Below are 17,372 nucleotides of genomic sequence, written 5' to 3'. Positions count from 1 at the left end.
TAAACCAATGCAGCTGAGATCTAAACTGTAACTTGACACTATGACAAAAGTACATAATCTGCCTCCTATGAAAAATATAATGAATGAAATCATGTGGAATACATTAACTCTGCCATGTTTCAAGCTAAAATTTCTGCTGCTTGAGTAATGTAGGACTGACCATAACTATCCATTGTGCAAATCATTTCACTTAACGTAAATAAGTGCAATGGGTAGAAAATGTGCCTTTCCTGATGAAGACTGAAAGGAAAATCAAATGAAATGGAGGCAATGAATTTCATAAGCTTTTTGCAATTGGTTTTATCTTAGGTACTTACAGATCCATAAGAACAAAATCATTCTATACAACACTAAAATGAACAACAAAACAACATGATGTGATTTACGCAAGAATGTTTTTACAATCAATTTAGACAGAAATGTATTCTGCTCGTGCTTCGTTAATAAGGCCCAAAAAGTTTATATGGAAATGCTTCACTGATTAGATGCACTAATCGGATGCAACTTCAATAATTTCTCCCAAAGTGTTTATTCACTTTGGAGATGGAAAGGTAAAGCACTAGATTAACCACAAAATACTGTTCTTCATCCTCCACCCATTTCAGCCTCATCTCCACCCTCCCCTCTGAGTCTTGGTACAGGATAAAGAAACTCTCTCCATCAAAATCATAAGATACCACCTCTTGATTTGCTTTTGTCATGACAATAGGAGCACTGACACACCAAAAAGGCTGCATGGCTTCATCCCATACAGTGAGGTTCATCATGCAGCAATCCTGGACACACCAATTACATCAAGAAAACTTGAGCCTTATTTAGCTAAGTAAGGTACGGTATATAAAAATTTAAGGATGATTGGTATATGAACCAGCATGGTGATGTAGTAACTTGATAGTTCCATGGAGGGCTTCAGTCCTCCAAGGCAAGCTGACACCTCCAACCAGATGAGAATTTAGAGATCTGTTAGCCTCACTGATGACTTCCAGTGGAAGGTAACCATCAGAAATCTGATCTGGAGAGTACGGTGAGAAAACAGTTTGATATTTTGGGGTTCTCTGCCAAATCAGTGATATATCAAAGATGGGATTGTGAAAGGGCAACACAATATAATCTCTTACAGAAATTGATAGATTTAAAAAAATTTATGAAATATTTGTAAAGAACACTGGTAAATAGCACCTGCCACACAGCGTGGCTACTTGCACTCAAATAGTGTAAAGACACTGAGGGTGTGCTTTTCTCATACGGACGACCCAGATTCCATTCCCACTTTTGCCCCAATGTTTCCCATCCCGTTTCCTGTCTTCACACTTAATATTTCCTTTAACACTACTTATAACAATAAATACAACTTAATATAAAGGTTGATTTTGTGGCAGTGATTTGGTCACGGTGACAGTCCAGGAGTTTAGAGAAACATTTGATCAGGGTAAAATTAACCATGATTAGACTATAGTAATATTGTAGTAACCATGTTTTTTTTTTTTTAGCTGAAGCTATAGTTTTAATGCAATTAACCATGGTATTACAACAGTAATATGGTGTATTTAGTAATCATGTTTCATTTTGTGGTTACTATGATTTTACTACAAAATATTATGGTGATACTATGATTACTGTAGTAAAACCATGGTTAATTTTTATAAGGGAAGGTTAGGGTTAGGTTTAGGTGTAGGGCAGGGGTGTCAACTCAGTTCCTGGAGGGCTGCAGCCCTGCAGAGTTTGGTTCCAGCCCTGCTCCAAAATGCCTCTTTGTAATCTTCAAGCACTCCTGAAGACCTTGATTAGCTGCTTCAGGTGTGTTTAATTAGGGTTGGAGCTAAACTCTGCTGGACTGTAGCCCTCCAGGAACCGAGTTTGACACCCCTGGTGTAGGGGGTAATGTAGGGTGTCTGTGGGAATCTAAATAAACACAATAAACATGCTGTAGTGATGCCCCTATACTGTATGCTAGTAAAACAGGTGAAAACAGTATCTGCCACTATTTGCACTGGGGCGTAAATAGCATATCACACTGTTTGCACTTATATCAAACAACATGCTTTTGGTTGCGATTTACAGTAAATAGCAAAAACATGCACACTTAGTAATATACAAAGAGCCTTTGCCATATATATACACTCACCAAGCAATTTATTAGGAAATAAAATGGTCCTAATAAAGTGCCCTATGTGGTCTCCTACTGTTGTAGCCCATCCGCCTCAAGGTTTGATATGTTGTACATTCTGAGATGCTATTCTGCTCACTACAATTGTATAGAGTGGTTATCTGAGTTTCCGTAGCCTTTCTGTCAGCTCAAACCAGTCACGCCATTCTCCGTTGACCTCTCTCATCAACAAGGCGTTTCCGTCCGCAGAACTACAGTTTTTGGCACCATTCTGAGTAAACCCTAGAGACTGTTGTGCGTGAAAATCCCAGGAGATCCACAGTTACAGAAATAGTCAAACAAGCCCGTCTGGCACCAACAGTCATGACATGGTCGAAATCACTTCTTTGGTCGAGATCACATCTTTCCCCATTCTTATGGTTGATGTGAACATTAACTGAAGCTCCTGACCTGTATCTGCATGATTTTATGCATTGCACTGCTACCACATGATTGGCAGATTAGATAATTGCATGAATAAGTAGGCGTACAGGTGTTCCTAATAAAGTGTTTGAGTGTATATGCAGCTTATGCACTGTACATGTAAAATACAACCTTAAATTTATTACTCAACCTTTTAAAACAGTATTTATATGTGATACATGATTTTCTAAAGCCGATACATCATCAACATTGTATTGTGATCCACATGTCTTTTTGCTGTGAAATCATGGCCGAGTATCATAAAGTAAAAGTAACAATAACTTTTATGTATATTATAATATAAAAAATTACCTACAAATGACCAGATAATCAACTTTAAAGCCTGATATATCAAATAAATCTTAATTCCCTTCTTGAGCTAAACTCCTCACATATAAATTGTGAGCAGATACAACGAGACTATTGTATTACATAGTTAATGGTGGAGAATTTTTAATCAGATTTCTAATCTGATCATTTGTCATTTATCCTATGTTTATTGGTGGCCGAATGCGGCCAAGATTCTTAAACTAATTACATTAGTTTATTTTCATATAAAATCCTACATATTAATGGTGAAGATATGCAGACAGTTTAAGTTAAATTGTGAGCATATTGGAAATCTCTCAGTCTTTGTGCTGTGTCTTATATTTTTCCTTACATCAAATATGATAAAAAAAAAATAAAAATAATAATAAAAAAAAAACACATTTTCATTTATTTTATTTTTTTTAGTTAAAAAACAGCTCCATTAAAAAAACATAAAAAAAATAATAATAATAATGATAATAATAATAATAATAATAATTCTGACCATTATTTCATATGTAAGGCTTTACAGGGTTAAGGAGAGGCCGTATGAGGGAAATTCACGTTTATGATAATATTATTTAAGTATCTGATCATTAATAATAATGCCATTGATCCTCCATTGCTTCAGAGGGGCAAAAACCGGTAAACTTGCTTTCAGCAGGACAACGTTGATATATTTAAGTATCTAGCACCATCTACTGTCATTGCACTACAGTATAAAAATAGTTAAATCATGACTTCTGTGGCATATAAAGGTTACTGTTTATATATACACTATTAGCTGGCTGTGTGAAGTTTTAGACTGCCAACTGTTACCTTAATAGGGAATTAAGTTTAAATGATTCCAAAAGATTCTACTCATTTACATTTAACTTGTCTGCATTTACCTCTCCTGCAGAACAGCTGGGGAAAGCGTCCAGACATGATGACTTGCACTATATTGTGCAGTTCAAAAGTAAGCAGGGTTTCCATGGAGACCGTACTCTGGGTCCACATCATCAAACAAAGCACTGACTTCAGCTGCTGTATGTGGACTAGCATTGTGAATGAGGGAATAAAGAAGGGAAAAGAAATACATTATACCGTATACTAAATGGGTGTAAACATCCCTTTTCGTTTTGAGGAGCATGGAGACAGTATAACAGTAAAGCAGATAGACAAGATAAACAGTATAGCAACACCCCAAGGGATTATTGATGAGTCAGGGCTGTTCATACAGTGTCCAACATCACCAGAAGATGGAGTTATTGCACAACAAACTGACAATTGACAATGATACATACCAGAAATGTAAGTTGTGACTCACAGAGGTCACTGATTCTTGAAATAAGGGACAAAACACTAAAATTAACTTGAAATGGACATATTTGTAGACAAAGGTTTCAGCTAACTAACCATGTAAGGGAACAGGTGTTTATAAAACTGCTTTTTTCAGAAAATTTATATTTATTCACTTCATAACTTATTGTAATTTGTGTCAACTCCATCAGACACACAAAGCATGCTATTTTAATTTGATCCATCCAATAACAGTGTAAAGTCTTTAATCATCTAATAATAGTTTCCAGTAAATGAGTTAAGTGATAACATACCGTACATTCTATAATGTTTTTTTTTTTTTTTTTACTGTTTTCAGTAAATGTAATATTTTTCCATCTTAACCATGTGTTGTTCACTGGAGCCATTTTGTTTGTTTCCTCAGTGGAAGATGCCTCTATAACCTATAACTATAACTCTATAGCCTGTGCATGGCATGCGTCATTTTTCCAACAACTGTTTACAGACAGATTGTTTCACTTTTAATTGACTATATCACAATTCCAATGGGTCAGACACTAAGTTAACTGTGCCTTTAAGCAGCTTGGATAACTCCAGAAAAATACGTCAAGCCTTTAGACAATTAGCTTCTGATAGGAGGTGCACTAAATTGGAGGTGTACCTGTGGATGTATTTTAAGGCCTACCTTCAAACTCAGCGCCTCTTTGCTTGACATCATGGGAAAATCTAAAGAAATCAGCCAAGACCTCAGAAAAAAAATTGTGGACCTCCACAAGTCTGGTTCATCCTTGGGAGCAATTTCCAAATGCCTGAAGGTACCTCGTTCATCTGTACAAACAATAGTACACAAGTGTAAACACCATGGGACCACGCACCATCATACCGCTCAGGAAGGAGACGCATTTTGTCTCCTAGAGGGGAACGTAGTTTGATGCGAAAAGTGCAAATCAATCCCAGAACTAATGCATAGGACCTTGTGAAGATGCTGGAGGAAGCAGGAAGACAAGTATCTATATCCACAGTAAAACAAGTCCTGTATCGACATAACCTTAAAGGCTGCTCAGCAAGGAAGAAGCCACTGCTCCAAAACCACCATAAAAAAGTCAGACTACAGTTTGCAAGTGCACATGCGGACAAAGATCTTATTTCTGGAGAAATTTCTTCTGGTCTGATGAAACAAAAATTGAACTGTTTGGCCATAATGGCCATCATTATGTTTGGAGGAAAAAGGGTGAGGCTTGCAAGCCGAAGAACACCATCCCAACCATGAAGCATGGGGGTGGCAGCATCATGTTGTGGGGGTGCTTTGCTGCAGGAGGGATTGGTACACTTCACAAAATAGATGGCACCATGACGAAGGAAATTTATTTGGATATATTGAAGCAACATCAAGACATCAGCCAGGAAGGTAAAGCTCAGTCGCAAATGTTCCAAATGGACAAAGACCCCAAGCGTACCTCCAAAGTTGTGGCAAAATAGCTTAAGGACAACAAATTCAAGGGATTGGAGTGGCCATCACAAAGCCCTGATCACAGTTCGATAGAAAATTTGTGTGCAGAACTGAAAAAGCATGTGCGAGCAAGGAGGTCTACAAACTTGACTCAGTTACACCAAACTTCTAGCAACTTATTGTGAAAAGCTTGTGGAAGGCTACCCAAAAAGTTTGACCCAAGTTAAACAATTTAAAGGCAATGCTACCAAATACAAACTAAGTGTATGTAAACTTCTGACCCACTGGGAATGTGGTGAAAGAAATAAAAGCTGAAATAAATCATTCTCTCTACTATTATTCTGACATTTCACATTCTTAAATTAAAGTAGTGATCCTAACTGACCTAAGACTGGAATTTCTTACGATTAAATGTCAGGAATTGTGAAAAACTGAGTTTAAATGTATTTGGCTAAGGTGTATGTAAACTTCTGACTTCAACTGTATATATAAATTTACCAGACCACGTACCCTACTGTTGCATCCACCATGAGCAGAAAGTGGGAAAGGGGTACTCAGAGTTATAGCTGGCCATGACATTGTCTGATTTATTCAGGATTATATAAAATCTGACAGAGTTGAATCAAAGTGAGGACACAACTTTTATAGGCAGTTATTTTTTTTTATGGAAAACATAATTTAAAGATTACTTTATGTATTGTTTGATAGCTTACAAATCCCTACCTTTAATTTGATATTTATATTTATAAATGTGTTGCATTTTTAAACGCTTTGTTTGGCAGTTTAACATTGTGACCTCTTGCTGAGGACAGGTTAAGTTCCATGTGCTTCCAGGTATAGAGCATGCATTAAAAAAATTATAATGAAATTATTTAAAAATATAGGTAATGAATGACCTGATTATACACATTTCCTTTGGATTTAACTTTTCCAGTATTTTTATTGTTATGAATTTCTTGATTTTTACCATAAAGAGTACTTTATGTAGCACATGTTTTGTCCCTTATCTCAAGAATCAGTGAGGTGTTTAACACATCTGAGTATATAAAGAGAGAACAGAAGAGAACGATTCACCCACAGGGATTCTGACAATACAAATACACACCACATTTTGTTATAAATTGTATGTTGACTTTAAAGGGGCCAGTGCAACAAGTCTGTCATAACCTGGAGAAATTAAAATCAGACACCCTGATAAAATATCTGCCAATGGAACAAGACAATAAGAGGAAAATAAAGGATTACCAAACTGATGCAGGAAGACTTCTTTCAACAAGTCTGTGGTTGTGCAAATTCACAATGATAAAAGCAATTGCCCATTGGTCCTAAATATGAAAAATATAGTTACTGTTGCTTTAACCATTCAAATATATATTTAGAATATCTCAAGTCACTCTGAGAGAGTTGAAAAATGAATTACTGTGCACAATGTATTATACTGTATGTTTTGTCCACAAAGTAAAGGGTCAACTGTATAACTGGAAAATATCTGCCAGACTCTCACAGTTACACCCTGTCCAATGTATAGCAACTTGACATGTTTGTCTGAACCACAAAACTCCCTGTTTCCACCTTTAAAGTCTATTTTAGACATGATGGATTTGCAGGCAGGCCTGATAGTCAAAAGATTAACTTAGGTTAGAGTCAGGGGCAACGCAACCATTATAAACACTTGCACACGCGTGCGCGCACACACACACACACACACACACACAATTTCAGAAATTTTAAGAATAATGTTAATCAAACTCAGTAAAGAAAACAAGAAATTGACAAGCCGCTCTTGGAGTAACTTTAAAAAGCATTACTGTATTAATATAATACAGTGAAGAACAGCAATTTAAATTTTATGTTACATTTAATTACTTTTTTTTTTTCTATTTCTGAATGTTTACCTGAATATTTTATACTGCTGTCAATCTCTGTTTAGGAAACTACAGTGTAACATTTATCGTACATCCAAGTAGACGTAGTGCACTATTATAATGTTACATCACATAATTAATGTTCATGAGCAAAGATTCTAAGATTTCAGATTGTTCCTACGGCCCTGGTTGGAGTAAAGGTATGCCTTGGTATTTTTCGCATTTAGAATACCTGTAAGGAGTACCCTACAATCCACAATCGAGGGGCACCTGCAACTCTCCGTGAAGCTCAAGTGAGGTGAGCTGGTTGAAAGGAGGCCAGCTGACAGTGCCCCAAAACACAAAAACAGCCGTACTGCTGAAGGAGGCCTGAGACTGTTCAAAGGTGCTCTGTCGTCCTCTCCCATCAGTCACTGTGATCTCCCATGTAATGCACAGACTCCTGGAAGACACACATCATACAAACTCCATCTGACACCTCTGCTTTGAGATCATTTAAGGAAAATGTCTGGGGCTGTGAGTGTTTTTTTTTTATTTTGGGAGGTGGGAATAGCAAGATAAAGAGCCAAAGTATTATAAAAGAGAAGGGTAAGTACTGCTATCAACATAATTATGTTTATTAAGAGCAGGGTACCATTTGTTTGGCAAGCCAATGACAATAAATAACACTGAGTCTGCAAGAAGTTGGACATTAAGCTGAAAATACCAACTATATTGGATCACGTGCCAGGCAGTGACACAATATGATATCAATTAATGCTGTATAAGAAGATACAAGCAGAGTCTCACAGAGATTAATAGCTGTTGTTTGTGTCTGCAAGTCAGTGGAGATGATTATTACTGAAGTAAATCTCATCCCCCAGTGTCTTTGTAACTGAGGAATCTAGGGGGATTTGTCTGGGCAAGAGGTAGGGGCCAAGCAATTTATTTCTACCATTCATCCAGTCTTCTGAGGGGACCACAATTATTCTCATTCCCTCTGTAAGCCACATGCTCTTCGAGTCGAAAAATGTAGTGGCCCGGCAGCTCTAATCAGAGGTTAAGACAACAGCACGCTGTGGCCTGCAGATCAAGCATGTTTCCGTATGGCATCGCCCAGGAGCACAGAGCAAATCTGAGACGCTGACTCTCACACTCACCTTTAATAAGCCCAGACACTGCAGGAGGGAAAAACACACACTGACATATTTGGTGGGGAATATGCCATTTCCAACCAATTAGATAGGTCACAACAAAAGGATGTTATTTTGACTACAAAGTCTTATGTATTCCTAAATGAAGCAATGTACAGAAAGGGAGGTGAACAAAAGAAATCAAAACTGATCGAAACAACAACTAAACATAGCTTATATGTGCTTATTTATGTTTTTGTTAAAGGGATAGTTCACCCAAAAAAGAAAATTCTCTCATAATTTACTCATTTACCCCCATGCCGTCCCAGATGTGTATGACTTTATTTCAATTGCAAAATACAAAGATTTTTAGAAGAATATCTCAGCTCTGTAGGTCCATACAATGCAAGTGAATGGTGATCAGACCTTTGTAGCTCCAAGAAAAGTCACAAAGGAAGCATAGAAGTAATCCATAAGAGTAGTTAAATCCATGTCTTCACTCTCACTGAGATATTTTTCTAAAAATCTTTGTGTTCTGCTGAAGAAAGAAAGTCACATATCGTCATGGTTACTGGTGTAACCTCCGTTCCCTGATGGAGGGAACGAGACGTTTGTGTCGATGTAGTGACACTAGGGGTCACACTTGGGAGCCCGAGACACCTCTGGTCTTTGATAAAAGGCCAATGAAAATTGGCGAGTGGTATTTGCATGCCACTCCCCCGAACATACGGGTATAAAAGGAGATGGTATGCAACCACTCATTCAGGTTTTACGCTGAGGAGCCGATATAAGGTCCAGCCATTTCAGCGGGTAGTTCAGCGTTGTGGCAGGAGGGACCAACGTCTCGTTCCCTCCATCAGGGAACGGAGGATACACCAGTAACCATGACGTTCCTATCTGTCACTCACTCGACGTTGGTGTCGATGTAGTGACACTAGGGGTCCCTATACAAAACGCCACAAGGCTGAACGGTGTTACGTGAACTGGCAGTGTGCGGTGGGCAGACTTGCTGTGTGCCTCATAGCCAGCACACCAGGTCAACACGTAACCTCCCCCAACACAGTTATGAGTGTCGAACGGCCCTTTTTGGGGACAAGTCGACTACCCAGAGATAGAGACAAGCTTAACCCAGTCATGGCCTCTTTTCCCCTTCTCTTTTTCCACTCCCTAAAAAAGAAGGGGGATTATCCGACTGGGCCGCCAGGTCTAGTCGGGGGGTGTCCCTCCAAAGGGGAGGACACCGTGGAAACCACACCTCACCCCAAGAGAGGGGGGGATATTTAAGTGGAATAATACATCACATGGTCTTTCCAACCATGTGGAGAGCCTTCAAGGTAGATCCTGCCCAATGGGGGAGGAGATACTACAACATGGAGACTGGGGCAGAGGGACTCTGCCCAAGGAAGACACAGTTTGCCAGCAGGGAATGAATTAGTGGAAGATATAGATCGCATGGGGTTAGCCTTACAGGGAACCGCCACATGCGGAGCACCTACCCCAGAACCGGGCTCTTAGTTAGCGCGTGTACTGGGCTGGCAGCGAGTCTCTCCGAAAACTCGACTGCCACAGGGCTCGGAGGAAGTCAACCAGGGAACAGATTTTGTGAACACTACTGGGAATTAACAGCGCACGTCTTCAGATCAAAAGGAGGTGGAAGGCGCTATGTGCAAGTGATACACCCGGCCGGCTATCCTGGGCTTATCCGCTTGTGTTGCATGCCACTACCTGGGACGAAACCGGTTCCACCCGGAGGTTGTAGAACCTTGCAAAGGTGTTGGGTGTTGCCCAGCCCGCTGCTCTGCAAATGTCTGTTAGAGAGGCACCTCTGGCCTGGGCCCCAAGGAGCCACTACACCACGGGTAGAATGGGCTCATAGCCCTACCGGGGTGGCATGTTTTGGGCGAGATATGCCATAGTTATGGCGTCAATGAGCCAGTTTGCGATCCTCTGCTTGGAGACAGCGCTTCCTTTCCGCTGTGCACCAAAGCAGACAAAGAGCTGCTCAGAGACTCTAAAGTTCAGCGTGCAATCCAAATAGATGCGTAAAGCGCGCACCGGACACAGCAACGACAGGGCTGGGTCTGCCTCCTCCTGGGGCAGCGTTTGCAGGTTCACCACCTGGTCCCTAAAAGGAGTGGTGGGAACCTTGGGCACATAGCCCGGTCGGGGTCTCAGGATCACGTGAGAATAGCCCGGACCGAACTCCAGGCATGTTTCGCTGACAGAGAACGCTTGCAGGTCACCTACCCTCTTGATGGAAGTGAGCGCAGTCAGGAGGGCAGTCTTCAAGGAGAATGCCTTAAGCTCGGCTGACTGCAAAGCTCAAAGGGGGCTCTCTGTAGACCCTGAAGAACTACAGAGGTCCGATGAGGGAACAAGGAGCGGCCTGGAGGGATTCAGCCTCCTGGCGCCTCTTAGGAAACTGATGATCAGATCATGCTTCCCTAAGGACTTACCGTCGACTGCGTCATGGTGTGCTGCTATGGCAGCAATGTACACCTTCAAGGTGGAAGGGGACAGCCTCCCTTCCAACCTCTCTTGCAGGAAGGAAAGCACTGATCTGACTGCACATCTCTGGGGGTCTTCCCGACGGGAAGAACACCACTTAGCGAACAGACGCCACTTAAAGGCATACAGGCGCCTCATAGAGGGAGCCCTAGCCTGAGTGAACGTGTCTACCATCGCAGGTGGGAGACAGCTTAGGTCTTCCGCGTCCCGTCCAGGGGCCAGACATGGAGATTCCAGAGGTCTAGGCGCGGGTGCCGGATGGTGCCCCTTCCCTGAGAAAGAAGGTCCTTCCTCAGGGAAATTTGCCCGGGGGGAGCTGTCGCGAGGAGCATGAGGTCCGAGCACCACGTCTGGGCGGGCCAGTAGGGTGCTTACCAGGACGACCTTCTCCTCATCCTCCCTGACCTTGCACAGGGTCTGTGCAAGCAGGCTCACTGGGGGAAAACGCATATTTGCAAATGCCAGGGGACCAGCTGTGTGCCAGCGCATCTATGCCGAGGAAGGCCTCAGGGCGTACTAGAGCGGGCAGTGGGGAGGATTCTTGGGAGGCGAACAGGTGCACCTGTGCCTGTCGAATCGACTCCAAATCAGCTGAACCACATGAAGGTGGAGTCTCCACTCTCCCTTGAGGGTAACCTGTTGTGACAGCGCGTCCACCGTAGTGTTGAGGTTGCCCGGGATGTGAGTGGCTCGCAGCGACTTTGAGGTGCTGCTGACTCTGTTGGAGGAGACGGCAGGCGAGTTGTGACATACAGCGGGAGCGCAGACCGCCTTGGCGGTTGACATATGCTACCGCTGCCGTGCTGTCCATCCGAACTAGCACGTGCTTGCCCTGGATCAATGGCCGGAACCTCCGCAGGGCGAGCAGAATTGCCAGTAACTCGAGGCAGTTGATGTGCCAACGCAGCCGCGGACCCATCCAGAGGCTGGCGGCTGTGTGCCCACTGCAAACAGCGCCCCAGCCTGTTTTGGAGGCATCTGTTGTGACCACGACGCACCTGGAGACCAGTTCTAGTGGAACACCTGCTCGTAGAAACGAGAGGTCGATCCAAGGGCTGAAAAGACGGTGAGAGACCGACGTAATGGCCACGCGGTGTCCCGTGGCGCCATGCCCGTCTCAGGACTCGAGTCTGGAGCCAGTGCTAAAGCGGCCTCATATGCATCAACCCGAGCGGGATGGCCACCGCCGAGGATGCCATATGCCCCAGGAGCCTCTTAAAATGTTTCAGTGGAACCGCTGTTTTCTGTTTGAATGCCTTCAAACAGGCTAGCACCAACTGGGCGCGATCGTTCGTAAGGCGCGCCGTCAAGGAGACTGAGTCCAACTCCAAACCGAGAAAAGAGATGCTCTGAACCGGGAGGAGCTTGCTCTTTTCCCAGTCAACCCGAAGCCCTAGTCGGCTGAGGTGTGAGAGCACCAGGTCCCTGTGTGTGCACAACACGTCTCGACAGTGAGCTAAGATTAGCCAGTCATTGAGATAGTTGAGAATGCGAAAGCCCACCTCCCTTAACGGGGCAAGGGCAGCCTCTGCGATCTTCGTAAAGACGCGAGGAGACAGGGACAGGCCGAAAGGGAGGACTTTGTACTGATACACCTGAACCTCGAACACGAACCGCAGGAAGGGTCTGTGTCAAGGAAGGATCGAGACATGAAAGTACGCATCCTTCGGGTCTACCGCCGCGAACCAATCTTGATGCCGGACGCTCGCTAGAATGCGTCTTTGCGTCAGCATCTTGAACGGGAGTCTGTGTAAAGCCCGGTTCAGTACTCGCAGGTCCAAGATTGGCTGCAACCCACCGCCTTTTTTCGGTACAATGAAGTAGGGGCTGTAAAACCCTTTCTTCATCTTGGCTGGAGGGACAGGTTCTATCGCGTCCTTCCGTAGGAGGGTAGTGATCTCCGCGCAAGGTAGCAGCATTTTCGGCTTTCACCAAGGTGAAGTGGACACCGCTGAACCTGGGCGGATGCCCGGCAAAGTGAATCGTGCAGCCGAGTTGGACGGTCCAGACCAGCCCTCGTGACGGACTGGAAGGCGCAAGACATGCGTCCAAGTTCCGTGCAAGGGGGACCAAAGGGACAACGTCATCGGATGTACCGGCAGGTGGGGCCTCGCGGCGGGGCGGAGCTCGAGGTGCCACACCATGTCGTGGCCGTGCTGAGTCCGAGAACATCGAAACACTTACCTGGCTCCTTGTGACCACCCCCGGAACAGCCTGGGATGGGGGAGGAAGAGGCCTGTCCTCGTGACCCGTGGAGACTGTCACATCGGGGGCAGATTTGTGCCACAGCTGGGTGCTCAGGGCGGGAGACCTCCGCCTGAGTGCCAACCTGCCAAATGGAGTGGTGGACGGTGGTCGTGATGCCAGCTGTACACACCGGATACGTGACCCAGGGAACAAGGAAACCACTCTTGCTGAGCTCTTGAGTACTGCAGCCACTTGGGCATGCAGTGCAATTAAATGCAAAAGGTAACAAAAAGATGAAGATCTGCTTACCAGCTCCAGAGCAGCAGGTTTCGTTGTCCCTGGGTCGCCCGTCTCAAGGGCACTTTGAAGCCTTTCATGGGTTCTGGGCGGCTGCGAGACGGGTGGCGTCTGCTTCCTGCGGTGGGCTCCACGCCGGGGCCAGGCCGAAGGGGCGGGCTGCGGCGGAACCGGTGCAGTTACCGCAGGGGGACGTCCTTGGTGATGAGTAGATGGGGTGCGGGATCTTGAGCCGTGCCGGGGCAGGATATGCCGGCTAGCATCCATCTACTGCTCTACCATCGAGAACTGCTGGGCAAAGTCCTCGACGGTATCGCCGAATAGGCCCGCTTGGGAAATGGGGGCAGCAAGGAATCGTGTCTTGTCGGCCTCACCCATCTTGACCAGGTTGAGCCAAAGGTGGCGCTCCTGGACCACTAGTGTGGCCATCGTCTGCCCGAGAGACCGCGCCGTGACCTCCGTCGCTCGGAGAGCGAGGTCAGTCGCCGAGCGCAGTTCCTGCATCAATCCCGGGGCGGAACTACCCTCGTGCAGTTCCTTTAGCGCCTTGGCGGACTTGCAGGAGAGCCATGGCGTGCAGGGTGGAGGCGGCTTGTGCATAGGTGCACCGCGAGCGCCTTTATCCACCGGGGGATTGCCGAATAACCCTTGGCCGCCCCACCATCGAGGGTAGTTAGAGCGGGGAAGCTGAAAAGATCGGGACCGGGCAGTAAAAAGTGCCTCCCGGAACCTTGTCAGCTCTTCGTGCACTTCCGGGAAGAAAGGAACGGGGCGGGGCATGTCTTTGAGTGGCGCCGCGAGCCCAGGAACCAATCACCGAGCCGCGAGGGTTCAGGGAAGAGCGGTGAAATCCACTCTAACCGACGCTCGCGGCTGCCCGGGAAAGCATGTCGTCATCTCCGCGTCAGCCTGTGACTGGGCGATCGACCCCGAAGGGAGGAGCCCAGCTGAGGCTTCCGACTGGACGAGCCCGCTCTCCGATGCTGCGCTCGAGAGCTCATCACTTTCGCGGGCTCCGAATAAGAGGTCGAACTCGCCGTGAGACGAGCCGGCAGACTCACCCGGAAGCCCGATCGGGGCAGACGAGCGTGCTGGGGAATGGGAGGTCCGCGGGGGGATACCCGGCAGAGGCGGTCCCATTGGGGTCCCCAAATCGCCCCCAGTGCTAGCCGCGCTGGCCTCAAACCCATGGGTAAAAGGACCAAGGCGGGAGCCTCTGGGGTGGCTCGCTTTCTTACGAAGGCGAGCCGCAACCGCAACGTTGCCATGGACATATTCTCGCAATGAGAACATGACCATCCACGAACGCTGTCTCCGCGTGAGCAGTGCCCAGACACGAAAGACAGTGATCGTGACCGTTAGAAGGCGAGAGATAACGAGCACAACCAGGAATAACACACAATCGGAAAAGCATCTTTAAAAAGACGCGTCTTTAAAAAGACGTTCCATGTGTGCGCTCTTTTAGAGAAATATATACTCTTTAGAGGGGAAAAATGCTCTCAGAAAATATACTCTCTAGTTTTTCTGCCGAAGCGCCCAGGGGCGTTCTCTGCAGTGCACCAGTGCAGAGGAGGGAGAAGCCGCTGAAATGCGCTGTCAGATCCAGCAGAGGTGAATGAACAGTAGTATTCAGCTCAGTGAGCATGACCGTTCGGCTCCGAAGAGAAAATCTGAATGAGTGGTTGCATACCAGCTCCTTTTATACCCATATGTTCGGGGGAGTGGCATGCAAATACCACTCGCCAATTTTCATTGGCCTTTTATCAAAGACAAGAGGTGTCTCGGGCTCCCAAGAGTGACCCCTAGTGTCACTACATCGACACCAACGTCGAGTGAGTGACAGATAGGGAACTGGGATGGCATGGGTGTAAGTAAATGATGAGAATTTACATTTTGGGTGAACTATTCCATTAATACAGTTTATGTGATACCATGCCAAACAAACGCTCTAGTCTAATTAAATAAAAGGATATAACCACAAAAAAAAAAAAAAAACAAAACAAAAAAAACAAAAACACACACAACACAACATTAAGGAGAATGTCAAAAACACATTGACTCCAGAAAAGGCATGTCTTTTACACAAGTTATTTGTAAAGCACCAGAATCCATGTGTTACTTAACAAACAACTTAATTTGATATCCACTGTATATTTTTTCAAGGTTAGACTTTGTCAGTCACTAAGAAAGCAGGAGGATGCCATAGACCTTTTTCAGAGTAGCATAATGTTTAGTTTTGAAGGGAATGAAAACAAGGACAAGGGGACAAATTTTCATTCTCTTCAGTGGGTTGTTTAAATTGGTGCTGATAATTCAGCTGATGAAACAATGAAAAACATCTTTCCAAAAAAAAAAAAAATCTTCAGTAGACACAAAAATCCAGTTGTGAACATTAGATGTGATCTAGGACCTTTACAGAGCTTTACTGTATATAGTACATACCATTGAAGAGACTGCAAGTCTATCCTTCACAGCCATTTTTTTTTCTTCTTCATTCCACAAAACAATGATTGACTGACGAGTTTCTAAGACAGTTGTTTCTTTTTTACCCTAATATTGACCTTAAGACATGCCAGTCATTGCAAACTGTGGCAAATCCACAATAAACACAAAGACAATGTTAAGCTTCATTAAATGAACCAAACAGCTTTCAGCTGTGTTTGATAAAATGGCAAGTGATTTTCTAGTACCAAATTAGCAATTTATTATGATTACTCAAGGATAAGGTGTTGGAGTGATGGCTGCTGGAAATGGGGCCTGTCTAGATTTGATCAAAAATGACTTTTTTCAAATAGTGATGGCACTGTTTTTTACATCAGCAATGTCCTTATTATACTTTGTGATCAATTTAATGCCACTTTGGTGAATTAAAGTACCAATTTCCTTCCGAAACAGCTAAATCTGTACATTATTCCAAACTTTTGGCCACCAGTGTAGTTCAAAACCCTCTTGAATACGATATTTTTGTTTTGTTTTATATTCTACCCTCCAAAGTAAATAATCACATTTTTGTTATAGTTCTTGGGTAAAAAAGCAAACATAATCAAACCACACTGGCACACATTCAGGTAAGGGTCAACTGTAGGATTATTATAAAGGCAGATTTAAACCAAAAAGTTTCAAATGTGTTCTTAGAACAAAAGTAGCCCATTCTGATAAAGTCAGGTCATGGACATGTTGTTATTCACAATAATTTGCATTGTTTCGCATGGCTGAAGAGAGCTGTCATCCGTGGGCATGAACTGCTGTGGGCCCCATGATGCACAGGCCCAGTGCCCACCCAGCTAGACATTTGATGTCTTCGTTCTTTACTTGCCCTTCTGCAGGCCCCAGGTCAGTCACTGCTTTCGGATACACAATGTCAACTTCCGCAAAGCTTTACACTCTCCACACATGGGGCAATACCTCTCAAAGGAGGTGTGTGCAGAGCCTGTGAGGAAGGATGGAGTCGACGCTGACTGGCCCTGTGAACACTCATGATCTTAAAGCAGCAGTTCATCCTTACTGCAAGTGTAAATAGACTCTGAGCTGCTCTGAGCTGTTGCTGGTGAATGTTACGTGGCATCTACTTAAAAAAAAAAAAAAAAAGCTATATTCTAGATATACAGACTAGAATTGCTGCTGAAATTTTATTGACAGTGTTGGAGGAATAGGGAAAGTAAGATAAATATCCAAAGTGTCAAAAAAGAAAAAGGGGCCATTCAGACTGAACACGTTCTTGCGCATAAAAGCAAGACAGCACAACAAAAAGAAAAGAATACAGGTGTCTCAAGATGTCTCTGAGTGATGACGAC

At 44.2% G+C, this 17,372-nt stretch overlaps 1 pseudogene; it reads right to left on the bottom strand.

Annotated features, from left to right (window-relative positions):
- Positions 1 to 506: 506 nt before the first annotated feature.
- Positions 507 to 17,077, bottom strand: LOC127434221 (F-box only protein 15-like; annotated as a pseudogene).
- Between the last annotated feature and the right edge of the window lie 295 nt (positions 17,078 to 17,372).

The sequence above is a fragment of the Myxocyprinus asiaticus genome, chromosome 44 (assembly GCF_019703515.2).
Source record: "Myxocyprinus asiaticus isolate MX2 ecotype Aquarium Trade chromosome 44, UBuf_Myxa_2, whole genome shotgun sequence".
NCBI classification, from domain to species: Eukaryota; Metazoa; Chordata; class Actinopteri; order Cypriniformes; family Catostomidae; genus Myxocyprinus; species Myxocyprinus asiaticus.
The sequence above is the reverse complement of the archived record's forward strand: the minus strand, read 5'-3'. Positions and strand labels throughout refer to the sequence as shown.